General features: G+C 42.3%; 1 pseudogene; it reads left to right on the top strand.

Annotated features, from left to right (window-relative positions):
* The window catches only part of LOC129829318 (uncharacterized), a 30240-nt pseudogene extending 20389 nt beyond the window's left edge, over nt 1-9851 (top strand).
* Nucleotides 9852-19010: the final 9159 nt, after the last annotated feature.

Genomic DNA, 19010 nt, shown 5'->3' with positions numbered 1-19010 from the left:
CCATGAAGTGCTTTGAAAGGCTGGTAATGGCTCATATCAACACCATTATCACAGATACCCTAGACCCACTCCAATTTGCATACCGCTCCAACAGATCCACAGATGACGCAATCTCAATCGCACTCCACACTGCCCTTTCCCACCTGGACAAAAGGAACACTTACATGAGAATGCTATTCATTGACTACAGCTCAGCGTTCAACACCATAGTACCCTCAAAGCTCATCACTAAGCTAAGGATCCTGGGACTATACACCTCCCTCTGCAGCTGGATCTTGGACTTCCTGATGGGCCGCCCCCAGGTGGTGAGGGTAGGTAGCAACACATCCGCCACGCTGATCCTCAACACTGGAGCCCCTCAGGGGTGCGTGATCAGTCCCCTCCTGTACTCCCTGTTCACCCATGTCTGCGTGGCCAGGCACGACTCCAACACCATCATTAAGTTTGCAGACAACACAACAGTGGTAGGCCTGATCATGACAACGACGAGACAGCCTATAGGGAGGAGGTCAGAGACCTCGCCAGATGGTGTCAGAATAACAACCTATCCCTCAAAATAATCAAGACAAAGGAGATGATTGTGCATCTCAGGAAAAGGAGGACCGAGTACGCCCCCATTCTCATCAACGGGGCTCTAGTGGAACAGGCTGAGAGCTTCAAGTTCCTTGGTGTCCACATCACCAACAAACTAGAATGGTCCAAACACACCAAGACAGTTGTGAAGAGGACACGACAAAGCCTATTTCCCCTCAGGAGACTGAAAAGATTTGGCATGGGTCCTCAGATCCTCAAAAGGTTCTACAGCTGTAACATCCAGAGCATCCTGACTGGTTGCATCACTGCCTGGTACGGCAACTGCTCGACCTCCGACCACAAAACACTACAGAGGGTAGTGCCTACGGCCCAGTATATCACTGGGGATAAGCTGCCTGCCATCCAGGGCCTCTACACCAGGTGGTGTCAGAGGAAGGCCCTAAAAATTGTCAAAGACCCCAGCCACCTCAGTCATAGAATGTTCTCTCTACTACCGCATGGCAAGCGGTACCGAAGCGCCAAGTCTAGGACCAAAATACTTCTCAACAGTTTTTACCCCCAAGCCATAAGACTCCTGAACAAGTAATCAAATGGCTACCCAGATTATTTGCATTGTCCCCCCCAACCCCTCTTTTACGCTACTACTACTCATTGTTTATCATATATGCATAGTCACTTTAACCATACCTACATGAACATACTACCTCAATTAGCCCGACTAACCGGTGACTGTATATAGCTTCGCTACTGTATATAGCCTCGCTACTGTTATTTTCACTGTCTTTTTACTGTTGTATTTATTTCTTTACTTATCTATTGTTCACCTAATACCAATTTTTTACTTAAAAATCACACTGTTGGCTAGGGCCTGTAAGTAAGTATTTCACTGTAAGGTCGACACCTGTTGTATTCGGCGCACTTGACAAATAAACTTACTAATCCTAGAATCCTACTACGCCGGCTCTGACGCTCATCGGATGTGGCAGGGCATGCAAACTATCACGAATTACAAAGGGAAACCCAGCCAAGAGCTTCCCACTGACGCGAGCCTACTAGACAAGCTAAATGCCTTCTATGCTTGCTTCGAGGCAAGTAACACTGAACCATGCATGAGAGCATCAGCTGTTCTGGACGACTGTGTGATCCCGCTCTCCGTATCCAATGTGAGGAAGACCTTTAAACAGGTTAACATTGACAAGGCCACAGGGCCAGACGGATTACCAGGGCGCATACTCAGCGCATGCGCTGACCAGCTAGCAAGTGTCTTCTCTGACATTTTCAACCTTTCCCTGACCCAGTCTGTAATACCTACATGTTTCAACCCTGTGCCCAAGAACACCAAAGTAACTTGTCTAAATGACTACCGCCCCATAGCGCTCACATCTGTAGCTATGAAATTCTTTGAAAGGCTGATCATGGCTCACAACAACACCATCATCCCAGAGACCCTGGGCCCACTTCAATTTGCATACTGCCCATGTAAATCCACAGATGACGCAATCTCTATTGCACTCCACTCCACACTACCCTTTCCCACCTGGACAAAGGGAGCACCTACATGAGAATGCTGTTCATTGACTACAGCTCAGCGTACATAACACCATAGTGCTCTCCAAGCACATCAATGAGCAAAGGTCCCTGGGACTGAACACCTCCCTTTACAACTGGATCCTGGACTTCCTGACGGGCCACCCCCAGGTGGTGAAGGTAAGCAACAACACATCTTCCATTCTGATCCTCAACATGGGGGCCACTCAGGGGTGCGTGCTAAGTCTGTTCCTGTACTCCCTGTTCACCCACGACAGCGTGACCTCGCATGACTCCAACACCATCATCAAGTTTGACACAACGGTGGTGGGCCTGATCACCAATAACAATGAGACACCCCTTTAGGGACCAGGTCAGAGACCTGGCAGTGTGGTGCCAGCACAACAACCTCTCCCTCAACTTGGGCAAGACAAAGGAGCTTAACGTGGACTACAGGAAACGGAGGGCCAAACACACCCCCATTCATATTGACATTTTGCTGTAGTGGACCTTCAAGTTCCTCTGTGTCCACATCGCTAAGGACCTATCTTGATCCAAACATACCAACACAGTCATGAAGATGGTACAACAATGCCTCTTCCCCCTCAAGAGGCTGAAAATATTTGGCATGGGCTCTCAGATCCACAAAAAGTTATACAGCTGTACCATTGAGAGCATCTTGACTATCTACATCACCACTTGACATGGCAACTGCTTGGCATTCGACCGCAAGACGCTACAGAGGTTAGTGCGTATAACCCAGTACATCACTGGGGCCGAACTCCCTGCCATCCAGGACCGCTATACCAGCCGGTGTCAGAGGAAGTAAAAAATGTACTGTTCTCTCTGCTACTGCAAGGCAAGTGGTACCGGAGCGCCAAGTCTGCGATCAAAAGGCTCTTGAACAGCTTCTACTCCCAAACCATAAGACTGTTAAATAGCTAACTAAATAGCTATCAGGACTATCTGCATTGACCCTTTTTGCACTAACTCTTTTTGACTATATGCACCCACACTACACACTCACACATACTTACACTGACACGCCAACACTGTTACCCCATGTATGTAGCCAAGCTAGCGTTACACATTGTGTATTTATTCCCTGTGTTACTATGTGTGTGTGCGTGGGTGGTTGGTTGGTCTTTGGGACCTCCCTTGGTTAGGTGGGTAGCAGATGGCAGGGCAGCTTGGAGTGGGTGGCATGGACTGGCACATTCTTAGTCTACTGCCAAGCTGTGGCTAGTTTATTCCTGTGTGGTTTATTATTGGAATATTGGTGCCCTTTACAACTACAGCCAGTCAATTAAATGCCAAATAGGCAGTTAGTGCTTTTATTCATGTTTCTGATGGAAACTCATTCTCTACAAAAGCAATTCAAGGTCCAGCATGAGCAACATTATCCACTAGCTAGAATAGAATCCATAGCCCTAGAATGCAGGGTCAGGGCTAGGTCAGGGAGTGTAGTCTGGATGTTCATAAAGCCCCTCTCCGTTTCCATCTGCACCATTCTTGCTTGTGATTGTCTATGTCTGTTTGCAGACACGTGTGAGCCTGTATGCCTATATGTTAATGCATTTATTTTATTGTCCCTCAGATCTGGACGGCCGATCAGTTTAATGGTTTTTCAACAGCGCCAGTCCCCTCAGCAAGATCTCCTGGGTGAATCTTTAACAGTATAGCTAGCCTACGAGCTTAGCTAGCCTACTCCTAATACAGACCTAATACATATTAAAGCTTTGTCGCATATTGGTCATTGTATATGTTTTGCCCACTGGTGGATGTTGTAGAGGTGTACAGCTAAACGTATATCTTTTGACCAAGGGGAAGAGAACACGCCGGGCTGGGTATGTGCGGAGGATGATGTGAAGACTAGACCTCCATTCTGGTGTCCCTTTCTAGCCTGACTACTCCCCATCTTTTTCCCAAAAACTCAAGACCTAAAGGTAAGCAGCTATAGCTGTGAGGAAGCTCAGTGGTGGAGTGGACATATTTTGACAGCAAAATTATGCCATTTAAGAGAGTAGGAAACCGATCGTAGACAACAGAAAGTCCGGTTTTGTGGTTTTATGAAGAAAACAATTTGGGTCAGATGACACTGTAATAAAGTAAAGTGAGAAATTAAGTTTGAGTTCCTCTGAAGGTATCTGGTACATTGGTGGATTTGCGCTTGAACAGAGAGCAGACGATGTAGCAGGCCTTGGCTTCAATCAACCGGGGAATCAGAAAAAAATTGAATAATTGGCAATTAGAATAGTGTGACTGGGATTCCTTTGTGTGTTGCAGGCTATGATTAGCAGGTTACATCTCGTTCAGTCAGTGTCTATATCTCTAACATTTCCTGGCAACTGAGCTGGACAAGTCATCCAAATTGACTGATAAGAAGAAGCTGTTTGATAAAGAAAATGGAATCCTTCACTCACATGAGGAGAATAGCAGTCCTTGCTCATCTAAGAGACCACGAAATTACCAGAGGAACATTTTTTACATTGCCATTTCTTGTAATTTAACAGACGCTCTTATTCAGAGCAACTTACAGGCGCAAATGGAATGGCATTAAACACCTGGAAACCATGTGTTTGATGTATTTGATACCATTCCACTGATTCTGCTCCAGTCATTACCACGAGCACGTTCTTCCCAATTAAGGTGCCACCAACCTCCTGAGATATATATATATATGTATAAATAACACCCTTTGTTATTTCTTGCACTATATATATATATAACAGTGCATTCGGAAAGTATTCAAACCCCTTGACTTTTCCCACATTTTGTTACGTTAAAGCCTTATTCTAAAATGACTTAAATTGTATTTTTCCCTCATCAATCTACACACAATACCCCATAATGACAAAGCAAAAACTGTTTTCTAGAAATCTTTGCAAATGTATTAAAAATAAAAAAAACTCACATTTACATAAGATTTCAGACCCTTTACTGAGTACTTTGTTGATGCACCTTTGACAACGATTACAGACTCAATTCTTCTTGGGTATGACACTACAAGCTCGGCACACCTATATTTGGGGAGTTTCGCTCTTCTCCCCCGATTGCTCAGTTTGGCCGGGTGGCCAGCTCTAGGAAGAGCCTTGGTGGTTCCAAACTTCTTCCATTTAAGAATGATGGAGGCCACTGTATTCTTCAATGCTCCAGAAATGTTATGGTACACTTCCCCAGGTCTGTGCCTTGACACAATCCTGTCTTGGAGCTCTACGGTCAATTCCTTCGACCTCATGGTTTGGTTTTTGCTCTGACCTGCACTGTCAACTGTGGGACCTCATATAGACAGGTGTGTGCATTTTCAAAATCATGTCCAATCAACTGAATCTACAACAGGTGGACTGCAATCAAGTTGTAAAAACATCTCAAGGATGATCAATGGAAACAGGATGCACCTGAGCTCAATTTCGAGTCTCATAGCAAAGGGTCTGAATACTTATGTAAATAAGGTATTTCTGTTTTTATTTTTAAGAAATTTGCAAAAAAAGATACAAAAACGTGTTTTTGCTTTGTCACAATGGTGTAATGTGTGTTGATTGATGATTTAAATGTTGTATTTTTTTTTTTTCAGAATAAGGCTGTAACATAACACATTGTGGAAAAAGTCAAGGGGTCTGAATACTTTACGAATGCACTGTATATGAATATATGTATATACTTTTTAAAATATTTGTAATTTTACAACGTCTGATACTGGGCATAAGCGTAATTTGACCAATTATGAAATTCCCTTACGTTGAGGACTTTTTACAAATCCAATCAGTTTTCCATGTTGGAAACAACATTGTGTCAACCAGTTTTTGCCCAGTGGGTTTATTATAATTCAACATTGTTGAGTTCATCTATAACATCATTGGTATAATGATACGGGACCTTGGTCTTACCTACACATATCCCAGAGGGGCAAAAAATAGCACTATAACCTAAAGCAGTATTTCAGGCTGTTACAAAATAGCTCATTACTAAGTAAAAGGCAGGTATGTTAAGATGAAAGATATAATGTGCTCTTCCAGTACTACACTGCTATTATGCCATGCTAACACACCACCTTAGTTTGCCTGGCAGGGTTAAAGTAACAAAGGATGTTGAAGAGGATATCAAATATGCACTGTTGGTTATCAAATATGTGCAAAACTAACTCATTATAATAGAATAATGCAGTTAAGATGAAAGGAAACCTTCTGTCAAGTGAAAGTAAGCCTGTGTGTGTGCCCTCATGCATTCATGCATGCTTACGTGTGTCCTGTAGAGGAGATGGGATACTATCATTATTCTCTCTCATTGTTGGAGCAAAGTGAAATCCCCCACAGCCTCGGAAGTCCCACAAAATGAATGACATGGCTTGTTTCAATCTGGAGTCATGTCATTTGTCAGATGTAGTGATAATCTGTGTTTCTCCCCCTTTCAACACCTATACTGCTGATACCGTATCAACACACTCTCTCTCAGTTTCCCCTCTTTCACAGTCTCTGTGTCTAGGGATGGAGGAGAGATCAAAGGGTAAGCACCTTATTTCTGGTGACTCGGCTGAGGCCATTGAGTCCTGAAGATAATCCATAAAGCGAGGCAAATGCTGGATGGTATTCAAATTAATCTTTCCAAATTGAGATTGAAAGGCTGATGGCTCATGTCCCACAAATATTCCTGCATACATATTCATGCATACATTACAAGTAAACAGTAAATCACAGACCAGCCTGCGTCCAAAATGTCACTGTATTCCATTATAGTGTACTACCCTATGCTGGCTCTGGTCAAATGTAGTGCACTATATTGGGAATAGGATGCCATTTTGGATGCAACCCAGTGTTCTTTCCATCTCCCTCCGCTCCTCCGAACTCTTACACACTGGACACCACTATTCCCTTCATCTTAACTATTTGAAATTCAGATGCCTCCGTCTCTGAAAGGAGAAATTGTGTGTGATGGATGGCAAACTCAAAGGAAAATACATTTACACAATTTGTATGGAAATGCAGAAGCAGTGGCAGAGGCCAGTCACCTGGAGACGGCGGACCACTGCAGGGTGCTTGGAGATGATGAACTTGTCCCTGTGTTTGATCTAAAATGTTCCAATTTTCATCCATATGTAGCTTAGTAGTGTGACCAAGCTCTTTATACGTCTTCATTCTGACTGATACCCAGAGTGTGTGAGTGTGTGTAATCATATTGCAGCTCAACCCCACTATGTCTGTGTTGTTATCCCTGTTCGTCTAATACCATCGGCCTCGTCCCATCAAACCTCATCGGAAATCTCATTCGTCTTTATCTGCAACTATAAATGCATGTTTCAATTCAAGTATTCCACAAAACAATCTTCTACCCCGAGTGTAGGGTCGTTCCATGAAATGAGTCCCTTTTGCATCCCTTTGATAGAAATTGTGCAGCAATATTAGATTTTTTAAAGGCCTGTTATATTAAATAAAGTGCCCTTTAATATAGACCACATGGAAAAGTCTGCTAAAGTGCTAAAATCCAACATTTTGACATGTCCCTCTGTGCGCTCTCTATGACCTTTCGGAAAACTTTAACCCACGTAGCCATTTCCTGCAGTCAAATGACCTACTGGCCTCATGGGGGGAATGTTATGAATATTTTTCACAATTAACATTATAATTTTTTTTACTCAGAAAGTCTAGTGTTTCTACGTCAAACAGTTTTGTTATATTTCAGTCTTCTGTGATGTAATATTGGGTTGCAAACTCAACATCTATATCTGACATGGTACAGGTGTCTTCTTTTTTTTAAGCCCATAAACCATGTGTAGATCATTTTGTTTCAAAGTAGATTTATTCAAGACTACCAAGAAACACTCTGTGTGATCCTGATTTAGCCCACTGCAGTAGAAGGTTAACCGCAACATTACGTTTTCACCATTATTGTAAAGCCCTAGTTATTTTGTTGGTTTGACAAAGTCATTTCAGAAGATCATTATTTACAACTGGGAACTCACAAAAAACTAGCTCCGACTGGGAAAAATAGTTTTGAACGGACATCCAACTCGAAAATGTCGGAAACGTGGTAATCTTTCTAGAGCTCTGACTTTCCGACCTGAAGATCACTGACGTCATTATATGACCTCGTTTTTTTCCAGTTCCTAGTTGTCTTGAAAGCACCATTCCTGTGTGAGATTATTTTTTACTTGTCCTGGAATATGGAATTGGTAACCATTTTGGATTTATTAGAGCATTGGACGCATACTCAAAATACTCTCAAATACTCTGTCCTCTGAACAGGAAGTCAAGCGGGATGTTGCAGAGACGTTCTAATAATGTCAAAGGAAAACCATTTCCTCAGGTCATTATTCAACATTTGTATTGAGGCAAAGGAACATTCTGGTAACCAACAAAATAAGAAATGAAAATGCAGCTGTAATATGCAATATATTGCCTATAATGTAGAATACTACCTATATCCATATAACCAAAAACACTTACTACTCATCTCCAACCCTCTTTGCTATAACTGAGTAGTGATTACAGTAGGTCTGTGGGTAAAACTGAGCATTTGTTGTGTTGTCTGCAGCTGAAGACGGCACTTCACCACCCGGTCCGTTGTGCCCTGCTGGGCTTCTCTGCATCCAGCAACATCTCTACTGCAGGGCTGTCTCTGGGTAAACACTGCAAACTGTAAATAGATTCCAGGACTGAACTGAGCTGCGGAGAGGAGGAGGTTAGGTTAGTGGTAGGAAGTGTAATGAAGGTGGTTCAATGAGCTATGTTGGTTCATGTGATACAGTAACCTAGGCCTTAGCTTTAGCTCTTTAGCTCAGAGGGTCTAGTGTCACGAATAAGACCTGTGATCAATAGCTGGTCGACACATTAACAGCCTCTATCTGTAATGACCAAGTGGCCAGTGGAGGTGACCGCAACCACGGTCAAGTGGAAATCTTCTCTCTGAACCGGTCCACGCCACACACGGTCCACGCCCATCCAGCTGGGGTTGCCAGTCCTGTTTCTGGACCACATAATGGAGCCCTGTCCCACCGAAGAGGAAAATGATTCAGACGCTGCTGCAAAGAACACAGCCAGCTCTGGCAACACCATCTGTGTAGGCCTGCAGGATGGTTAGTGAGTCATCATGTACACTGTAGTACAAACAAAAATGGCTGAATTTTTTATGCTGCACCTTATGGATTTGTTTATCCACTATTCCCCATCAAGGAACCAACAAATCAGAAAAAACGTGTCAGACTTAACATTAAGCATTCAGCTCATTGTGGCATGTATTGTCTGTAGCACTGCTAGTAGAAACCGGAACGTAGCAGCCCAAGTAGCCACACACAACTCTATCAGTAGAATTCATGTTTGCTCATGTTATTGTCATTGTCATGTACCTAATATTTAAATGCCCTTGAGGTCACCTTATTTCTCATTAACTCCATTTCCCAGGATCCGTGTGTATTTTAGTGTGGAAACTGCCACCCAGTGCCTTCTGACCTTCTCCCACCCAGACAGTTGTCCAGTTCTGTGCCTGAAACACTCTGCCTCTGTCCTGTTCGCTGGGCCGGGGAATGGAAAAGTTGCCGTTTACACTCGGAAGAGGGGAGGTGAGACTGCGAACCAACTGTATAATCATACAGTCATATCTTATATCACAGCCATTTTCTCGTATAATCAAGGTAATCAATTACAGGTTACAAAAAAAAAACATAAAAATGAACAGGATGGGTCTATTGCAATGAGCATTGGCCAGCGTACTAACACAAGGTAATCTCTCGTTATATAACAAATTCTTATTTACAATGACGGACTACCAGAAGCCAAAAGGCGGGACAGGGGCTGAGATAATTGTTTTAGTTTAGTTTTTTAAATATACGACAAAACACACATCACGAAAAGACAGACATCACAACACTACATAAAGAATAAAGAGAGACCTAAGAGAACAACATAGCATTGAAGCAACACAATGCTATGTTGTTCTTAGGTCTCTCTTTATTCTTTATGTTGTGATGTCTGTCTTGTCGTGATGTGTATTTTGTCCTATATTTAAAAAACAAAACTGCTACAACATGGTAGCAGCACAAAACATGGTACAAATATTATTGGGCACAGACAACAGTACAAAGGGCAAGACGGTAGAGACAACAATACATCACGTGAAGCAGCCACAACTGTCAGTAAGAGTGTCCATGATTGAGTCTTTGAATGAAGAGATGGAGATAAAGTGGTCCAGTTTGAGTGTTTTATGCAGCTCGTTCCAGTCGCTAGCTGCGGCGAACTGAAAAAAGGAGCGACCCAGGGATGTGTGTGCTTTGGGTGCTAAACTCACCCGCACAGGTGATCTCAATTGTAACCATCAATTGCCACGATTTAGCACTCTCTAAAGCAGATGTGACTGTGTGCAGTGGCCCCATCCCAGCCAGTTGTGCCAGCTTCGTCACCGTCATCCAGGGCTCCAGCTTCCACCTCCAGGTGAGCAAAACACATCCTTCTATACACCCTCATTTACACAGGGCTGAAGGAAAGAGGGAGGGATAGGAAAAGAATAGAGACAATGGCCTTTACTCAATTAAATTTGCTCAATTTCTTCGTCCTCTCTCCTCTGTCCTCTCTCGCCTCCTTTTGAAAAAGGTCAAAGGTAATCAAGGAGAGTGAACGTGGACGAAAATGCGCTTGTATGAAATGAGAAGCTTCTTCTCCACTCGCGTCATCAGGCAAATTACGTTTGCAGGGATGGATCCCAAAATAAATGTGTAACGTGATGAAAGCGAATTAGGTTAGTTGTGCAAGACATTTCATAGATAAAAGGACAAGTAACATATTGTTTTTAAATGTGTGCATGCTTTTCTCCTCCGACAATATAACAGCTGATTCAAAGGGGGTGTGGCAGATATCAAAACTCTTCTGCGGTAGGATACACTTGTGCTTCTTTGCCAAAAGGAGGCTATCGAGGAGGGGAGGACCATCTTTCGTTTGCCTACTAACGAATTGACACACTCGACCACTTATCGGTTTCCGGATCACAGAGGAGAGAGGACGGAGAAGAGAGGATGGAGGACAGACTTTTGCCCAAATGAGAAAAGGCCTATATGACCCTGGAAAGGATAGGTTTTAATACTGTATGATACTGTAGCTAGTATGAAGAGGACACATGCATTGACAACCTCACACAACCTCTCCTCTCCGTCTCTCAATCATAACACCTTTCTTTCTCACTCACTCACTCACTTACTCACTCACTCACTCACTCACTCACTCACTCACTCTGTCTTACTCATTCACCCCCCCCCCCCCCCCCCCTCTGAGGTTTGAGGCGTACCTAGAGCACCTACACAAGATCAACTTCTCCACGCGCTCCATATTCCTCAGCCCAGGCAAGTACAGTGTAGAAGGTCACAGGTCACCGACTACTTTTTTTCACTTACATTATTCAAATCCACCCCCTAGACACTTGTGTAGGTCTAAAATAATTGTATACAGGTATGAACAATCTGGTAATAGGTTCACATTGCCCTATGTAAGGCTACGTGTATTTTTTCCCCCTATTGATCATATGTATTCATAGAGGCTAAGATTGGATGTAGGAGTGGGAAGCTGCAACGTTGACATGAACAGAATGAAGTGACAGAATGGTGGTTGTGTCTCTCTTCCAGGTCAGCAGGGCAGCGTCCGGGTCACCAGCCTACTCATCTGCCAGGGGCTGCTGTGGGTGGGCACTGCCCAGGGCATCATCGTCACCCTGCCCGTGCCCAAATTGGAGGACATTAAAAAAATTACAAGTCAGGCTTGGCAAAGACACAACCAACGTTTGCGCATTAAATCTGGCATCCGGTGGCATCGAGGTCCTCCCGTTGCGTTGGTGTGACTGGCTGTATTGTTTTTAAAATAAAAAAATTTAAAAATCAAATTTTATTGGTCACATACACATGTTGAGCAGATGTTATTGCGGGTGTAGCGAAATGCTTGTGCTTCTAGTTCCGACAGTGCAGCAATATCTAACAAGTAATATCTAACAATTTCCCAATACACACAAAATACCCAATACACACATATCTAAGTAAAGGAATGGAATTAAGAATATATAAATATAAGGATGAGCAATGTCAGAGCGGCATAGACTAAGATACAGTAGAATAGTATAGAATACAGCATATACATATGAGATGAGCAATGCAAGAAATGTAAACATTATTAAACCTGTCTAGGCTGAGGGAGCCGCTAGCGGCACTCCCCCCCCACCCCCACTGAAAAAGGCAGAGCCGCGAAATTCAAAAAAAAATTTTTTTTTAAATATTTAACTTTCACACATTAAAGTCCAATACAGCTAATGAAAGACACAGATCTTGTGAATCCAGCCAACATGTCCGATTTTTTAAATGTTTTACAGGGAAGACACAATATGTAAAGATGTAAATCTATTAGCTAAAAACACATTAGCATAATCCACCATCTTTTATTTGTCCACCAACACCAGTAGCTATCACCAATTCGGCTAAACTAAGATATTTATAGCCCCTAACCAAGAAAAAAACTCATCAGATGACAGTCTGATAACATATTTATGGTATGGGATAGGTTTTGTTAGAAAAATGTGCATATTTCAGGTAGATGGCATAGGTTACAATTGCACCCACCGTCACAAATGGACTAGAATAACTACATAGAGCAACGTGTTTACCTACTTACTAATCATCAAACATTTCGTAAAAATACACAGCATACACTAATCGAAAGACACAGATCCTGTGAATACAGACAATATTTCAGATTTTCTAAGTGTCTTACAGCGAAAACACAATAAATCGTTATATTAGCATAGCACATAGCACATAGCAGCCCAGCATTGATTCTAGCCAAAGTGAGCGATAACGTCAACATCGCCAAAATATATACATTTTTTCACTAACCTTCTCAGAATTCTTCAGATGACACTCCTGTAACGAAAATGTGCATATTTAGCCACCAAAATCATGGTTAGACAATGTGAAATGTAGCCCAGCTGGTGAGAAAATGTCCGTGCGCCATATTAGACAGTGATCTACTCTTATACATAAATACTCATAAACGTGACTAAAAAATATAGGGTGGACAGGGATTGATAGACAATTTAATTCTTAATACAATCGCGGAATTACATTTTTTAAATTATCCTTACTTTTCAATACAGTTTGCGCCAAGCGAAGCTACGTCAAAAAACATGGCGTCCTAAGCCACTAACATTTTTCGACAGAAACACGATTTATCATAATAAAAATGTCCTACTTTGAGCTGTTCTTCCATCAGTATCTTGGGCAAAGGATCCTTTCTTGGGTCTAATCGTCTTTTGGTGGAAAGCTGTCCTCTTGCCATGTGGAAATGCCAACTGCGTTCGGGATGAACTGGAAGCGTGCCCAGCGATTCACAGCATTTCAGAAATAAATGTCCCAAAATCGCACTAAACGGATATAAATTGCTATAAAACGCTTTAAATTAACCTGTCTAGGATCAGCGTGGCGCTAGCGGCACACCCCCCCCCCCCCCCACTGAAAAACCAGTGCCGCGAAATTCAAAAAAAATATTTTTTTAAAATATTTAACTTTCACACATTAAAGTCCAATACAGCTAATGAAAGACACAGATCTTATGAATCCAGTCAACATTTCCGATTTTTAAAATGTTTTACAGGGAAGACACAATATGTAAAGATGTACATCTATTACCTAAAAACACATTAGCATAATCCACCATCTTTTATTTGTCCACCAACACCAGTAGCCATCACCAATTCGGCTAAACTAAGATATTTATAGCCCCTAACCAACAAAAAAACTCATTAGATGACAGTCTGATAACATATTTATGGTATGGGATAGGTTTTGTTAGAAAAAAGTGCATATTTCAGGTATATGGCATAGTTTACAATTGCACCCACCATCACAAATGGACTAGAATAATTACAATGAGCAACGTGTTTACCTAACTACTAATCATCAAACATTTCGTAAAAATACACAGCATACACGAATCGAAAGACACAGATCCTGTGAATACAGACAATATTTCAGATTTTCTAAGTGTCTTACAGCGAAAACACAATAAATCGTTATATTAGCTTAGCACATAGCAATTAGCAGCCCAGCATTGATTCTAGCCAAAGTGAGCGATAAAAGTCAACATCGCCAAAAGATATTAATTTTTTCACTAACCTTCTCAGAATTCTTCCGATGACACTCCTGTAACATCACATTACAACATGCATATACAGTTTGATCGAAAATGTTTATATTTAGCCACCAAAATCATGGTTAGACAATGTGAAATGTAGACAAGCTGGTAAAGAAAACGTCCTTGCGCCACTTAGACAGTGATCTACTCTTATACATAAATACTCATAAACGTGACTAAAAAATATAGGGTGGACAGGGATTGATAGACAATTTAATTCTTAATACAATTGCGTTATTACATTTTTTAATTTATCCTTACTTTTCAATACAGTTTGCGCCAAGCGAAGCTACGTCAAAAAACATGGCGTCCTAAGCCACTAAAATGTTTCGACAGAAACACGATTTATCATAATAAAAATGTCCTACCTTGAGCTGTTCTTCCATCAGTATCTTGGGCAAAGGATCCTTTCTTGGGAGAAATCGTCTTTTGGTGGAAAGCTGTCCTCTTGCCATGTGGAAATGTCAACTACGTTCGGGATGAACTGAAAAGCGTGCCCAACTTTTCACATCGTTGCAAAAATAAATGTCCCAAAATCGCACTAAACGGATATAAATTGCTATAAAACGCTTTAAATTAACTACTTTGTGATGTTTGTAACTCCTATAACGAGTGAAAAGATGACCGGAGAAATATAACAGGCTAAACTAACGCTTGGAACAGGAGAGGGTCGGTGTCTTCCACGCGCGTTACGCAGCAAGAAAAGACTTGCTAGCTAAAGGTTTTTTTCATTTGTAGGGCCTGTGAACGAGCAATCGAGCCCGTTGGAATCGTCATCACGTAAAGGCATCCAGGGGAAGACGTAAGAAGTGTCCGTATAGTCATAGCAACGACAGTGCCCGTTTAAATGACTTCAGAAAAGTGGCCAACGTTTCTCAAATCTGACTCCATGTCAGGGAAATTGCTGTAGAATGGGCTCTGTTCCACTTAGAGACAAAATTTCAACTCCTATAGAAACTATAGACTGTTTTCTATCCAATAATAATAATAATATGCATATTGTACGATCAAGGATTTTGTGGGAAGCCGTTTAAAAAATTAGCCACATTAGCATAAATAGTCTAAACAGCGCCCCCATCCCCAACAGGTTTTAACTACCTTATGATGTTTTTAACTCCTATAACGAGTAGAAACATGACCAGAGTAATATTACTCCCTCCACTAATGCTTGGAACAGGTGCGGGTCGGTGTCCTCCACGCGCATAACGCAGCAAGAAAAGAGTTCCTAGCTACAGTGTTTTTTAATTTGTAGTGCCTGTGAACGCGCAATCGACCCCATTCAAATCGTCATCACGTAAAGGCATCCAGGGGAAGACGTAAGCAGTGTCCGTATACTCATAGCAATAACTGTGGCCTTTTAACTGACTCCAGATCAGGGGCCAACATTTCTGAAATCTGACTCCATGTCAGGGAAATTGCTGTAGAATGGGTTCTGTTCCACTTAGAGACAAAATTTCAACTCCTATAGAAACTATAGACTGTTTTCTATCCAATAATAATAATAATATGCATATTGTACGATCAAGAATTTTGTGGGAAGCCGTTTCAAAAATTACTCGATTAGCATAAATAGTGACAACAGCGCCCCCAGCCTCAACAGGTTAAAGTGACAAGTGTTCCATTTGTTAAAGTGGCCAATTATTTCAAGTTTGTGTATTTAGGCAGCAGCCTCTTTGTGCTAGTGATAGCTATTTAGCAGTCTGATGGCCTTGAGCTAGGAGCTGTTTATCACTCTCTCGGTTCCAGCTTTGATGCACCTGTATTGACTTCACTTTCTGGATGATAGCGTGGTGAACAGGCAGTGGCTCGGGTGGTTGTTGTCCTTGATGATCTTTATGGCCTTCCTGTGACATCGGGTGCTGTAGGTGTCCTGGAGGGCAGGTAGTTTTCCCCCGGTGATGCATTGCGCGGTTGTGGGCGTTGCAGTTGCCGTACCAGGCGGTGATACAGCCCGACAGGATGCTCTCAATTGTGGGTGACAGGTAAGATGGAGGTGATATGATCCTTGACTAGTCTCTCAAAGCACTTCATGATGACAGAGGTGAGTGCTACGGGACAATAGTCATTTAGTTCAGTTACCTTTGCATTCTTATGTACATGAACAATGGTGGCCATCTTGAAGCATGCGTGGACAGCAGACTGGGAGAGGGAGAGATTGAATACTTCCGTAAACACACCTGCCAGTTGGTCTGCGCATGCTCTGAGGACACGGCTAGGGATGCCGTCTGAGCCGGTAGCCTTGCGAGGGTTAACACGTTTAAATGTCTTACTCACGTCGGTCACGGAGAAGGAGAGCGGGCCGCGTCGATGGTACTGTGTTATCTTCAAAGTGTGCAAAGAACGTGTAAGGCTTGTCCGGAAGCAAGACGTTGGTGTCCGCAACGTGGCTGGTTTTCCTTTTGCAGTCCATGATTGTCTGTAGACCCTGCCACATTCGTCTCGTGTCTGAGCTGTTGCATTGTGACATTTTGTCTCTATACTGACGTTTTGCCTGTTTGATTGCCTTACGGAGGGAATGACTACTCTGTATTCTTCCATATTCCCAGTCACCTATCCATGTTTAAATGCAGTGGTTCGCGCTTTCAGTTTTGCACAAATGCTGCCATCTACCCACGGTTTCTAGTTAGGGTAGGCTTTAATAGTCACAGTGGGTACAACAGTGGGTACAATTTCCTATACTTCCCGATAAACTCAGTTACCGTTTCAGTGAATTTGTCAATATTATTCTCTGAAGCAACCTGGGACATATCCCAGTCCGCGTGATTAAAACAATTTTGAAGCGTGGATTCCGATTGGTCAGACCAGCGTTGAATACCCCTCTGCACGGGTACTTCCTGTTTGAGTTTCTGCCTATAGGAAGGGAGGAGCAAATAGAGTCGTGGTCAGATTTGCCGAAAGGAGGGCGGGGGAGGGCCTTGTATTTATCCCGGAAGTTGGAGAAACAGTGGTCTAGTGTTTTAGCAGTGTGAGTACTACAGTCGATATCCTGATAGAATTTAGGCACTCTTTTCCTCAAATTTGCTTTGTTAAAATCCCCAGCTACAATAACTGCAGCCTCAACCGGACTGCTCCTCCCCCCAGGACGGCTCCATCTACGAGCTGAGCGAAGACCCTGACGTGTGGGTGCGGGGGCAGCCAGGGAGGGGAGTGGGAAAGACAAGGTGACCTCGGCTGCCGCAGGTGGTCCCGTAGGCTTAGGGAGGGGACTGCAGCACCCAATGGGGTCCCAAATGAAAGTATGCTCATGGTTTGTCAACTCCCACTAGCAGTAGAGAAAAGTCTAATTGGATGTTGTGAGAGCTGGCTCCTCCCTCTCACCTGATGTATTGCGTGCTCTAGTAAGAAGAGACACTATTAAGCAATATATTTCAGGATGGTAGACTAGACTGTTTCAGGAAGGGCTATACACTATGGTACATTCCTCTACTACCTTGGTGGTTGGAGCTCTGGATGGAGTCTAGTGGTGTGCTGCTGCTTCAAACTGTCTGACATGTTTCAGGCCCTGGGGCCACGTCGGAGTCCCATCTGAGGGAACTCGAAACTCTTAACATGCACTCTTCCAACCAGATGCTGCTTCAGTCTGGCAGATCTAGACCAGGGGGTCTTGTCAAATGTGATTTGAGGAGGCTCACCAAATATGACTTTGCATATCTTTTAAACGTGTTCTTAGAAAAAGGATAATTGATAATTAATTGAAAAGTGACAGTTATGAACACAAGATTGGATTTGCTTGTTGTCTTTCTAATTCCCTCATTTTGCCAGTGTATCATGTGTTTTGCTAACACAGAACATGACAGCTAGTGGTATTGTATAGTCAGGGTGTATGGGGGCATGTGTATGAATGACTTATAAAACATTTACAACCCCTTAATTACTGCAGTGGGCTAAATCATTGTGATTCTTGGTATTCTTAAACAAATCTACTTTGAAAAAGAGTATACACCTCACACACATATTTATGGGCTTAAAATAAAGAAGGCACCTGCACCATGTCAGATATAGAGTTGAAATGTATTCAATTTTGAGTTTGCATCCCAATATTACACTTTGTATACATCACAGAAGACTGAAATATAACAACATTGTTTGACATAGAAAGATCGGATTTGTCTGTGTTTTTTTACAATAAGCTTTATTAATTATGAAATTATGAAAAATACTAATACAATTCCACCCATGAGGCCAAAGAGGGCGCTTTTGGTGATTGACTGCAGGACAGGGCTACAGTGTACATTAATGGAAAATGTTACCAGTGAACTTAATGTAAATTATAGGTACAGCACACCACTGATATGTATCCCACTTTTGGGAGAAAGGGAATTCTACATATACAATTTGTCATAAATCAACTTGATGATCAACATACTCTGTGTAATAATGTCCTTTTATTCTGCGAGAATTGTTTTAAATGCCCTGGTTTCCATTTCAATAAACACACTGTTTATTGAAGGAACTTATTTGAAGATACTTATTGGACAGTTCGTTTTACAGTATGTCACGTTGTTATTGGAATAAATAGTTCATGGTCTTCAAGCTCTTCATTTTTGCTAATTTGGGATTTTTGCAAACTCAGTGAATGACTTTGGGAGGCAGTTGAGGTACGAGCGAATATACTGTTATCTTGGACACAGAGCGGCTACATGCTTTTCCCCCCTCAACGTATGTCCCTATTTCATACTGTAGCCAACGTTTTATATAATTACATACAAATAAATAATCTAAACGAATAATGAGCTATTTTGCCTATATTTCATAGCACTAACATGAGGCAACTGTCTGTCTCCTGATTGGATTTGG

The sequence above is a fragment of the Salvelinus fontinalis genome, chromosome 31, assembly GCF_029448725.1.
Source record: "Salvelinus fontinalis isolate EN_2023a chromosome 31, ASM2944872v1, whole genome shotgun sequence".
Lineage (NCBI taxonomy): Eukaryota > Metazoa > Chordata > Actinopteri > Salmoniformes > Salmonidae > Salvelinus > Salvelinus fontinalis.
Note: the sequence above shows the minus strand (reverse complement) of the source record. Positions and strands in the feature narration are given on the sequence as shown.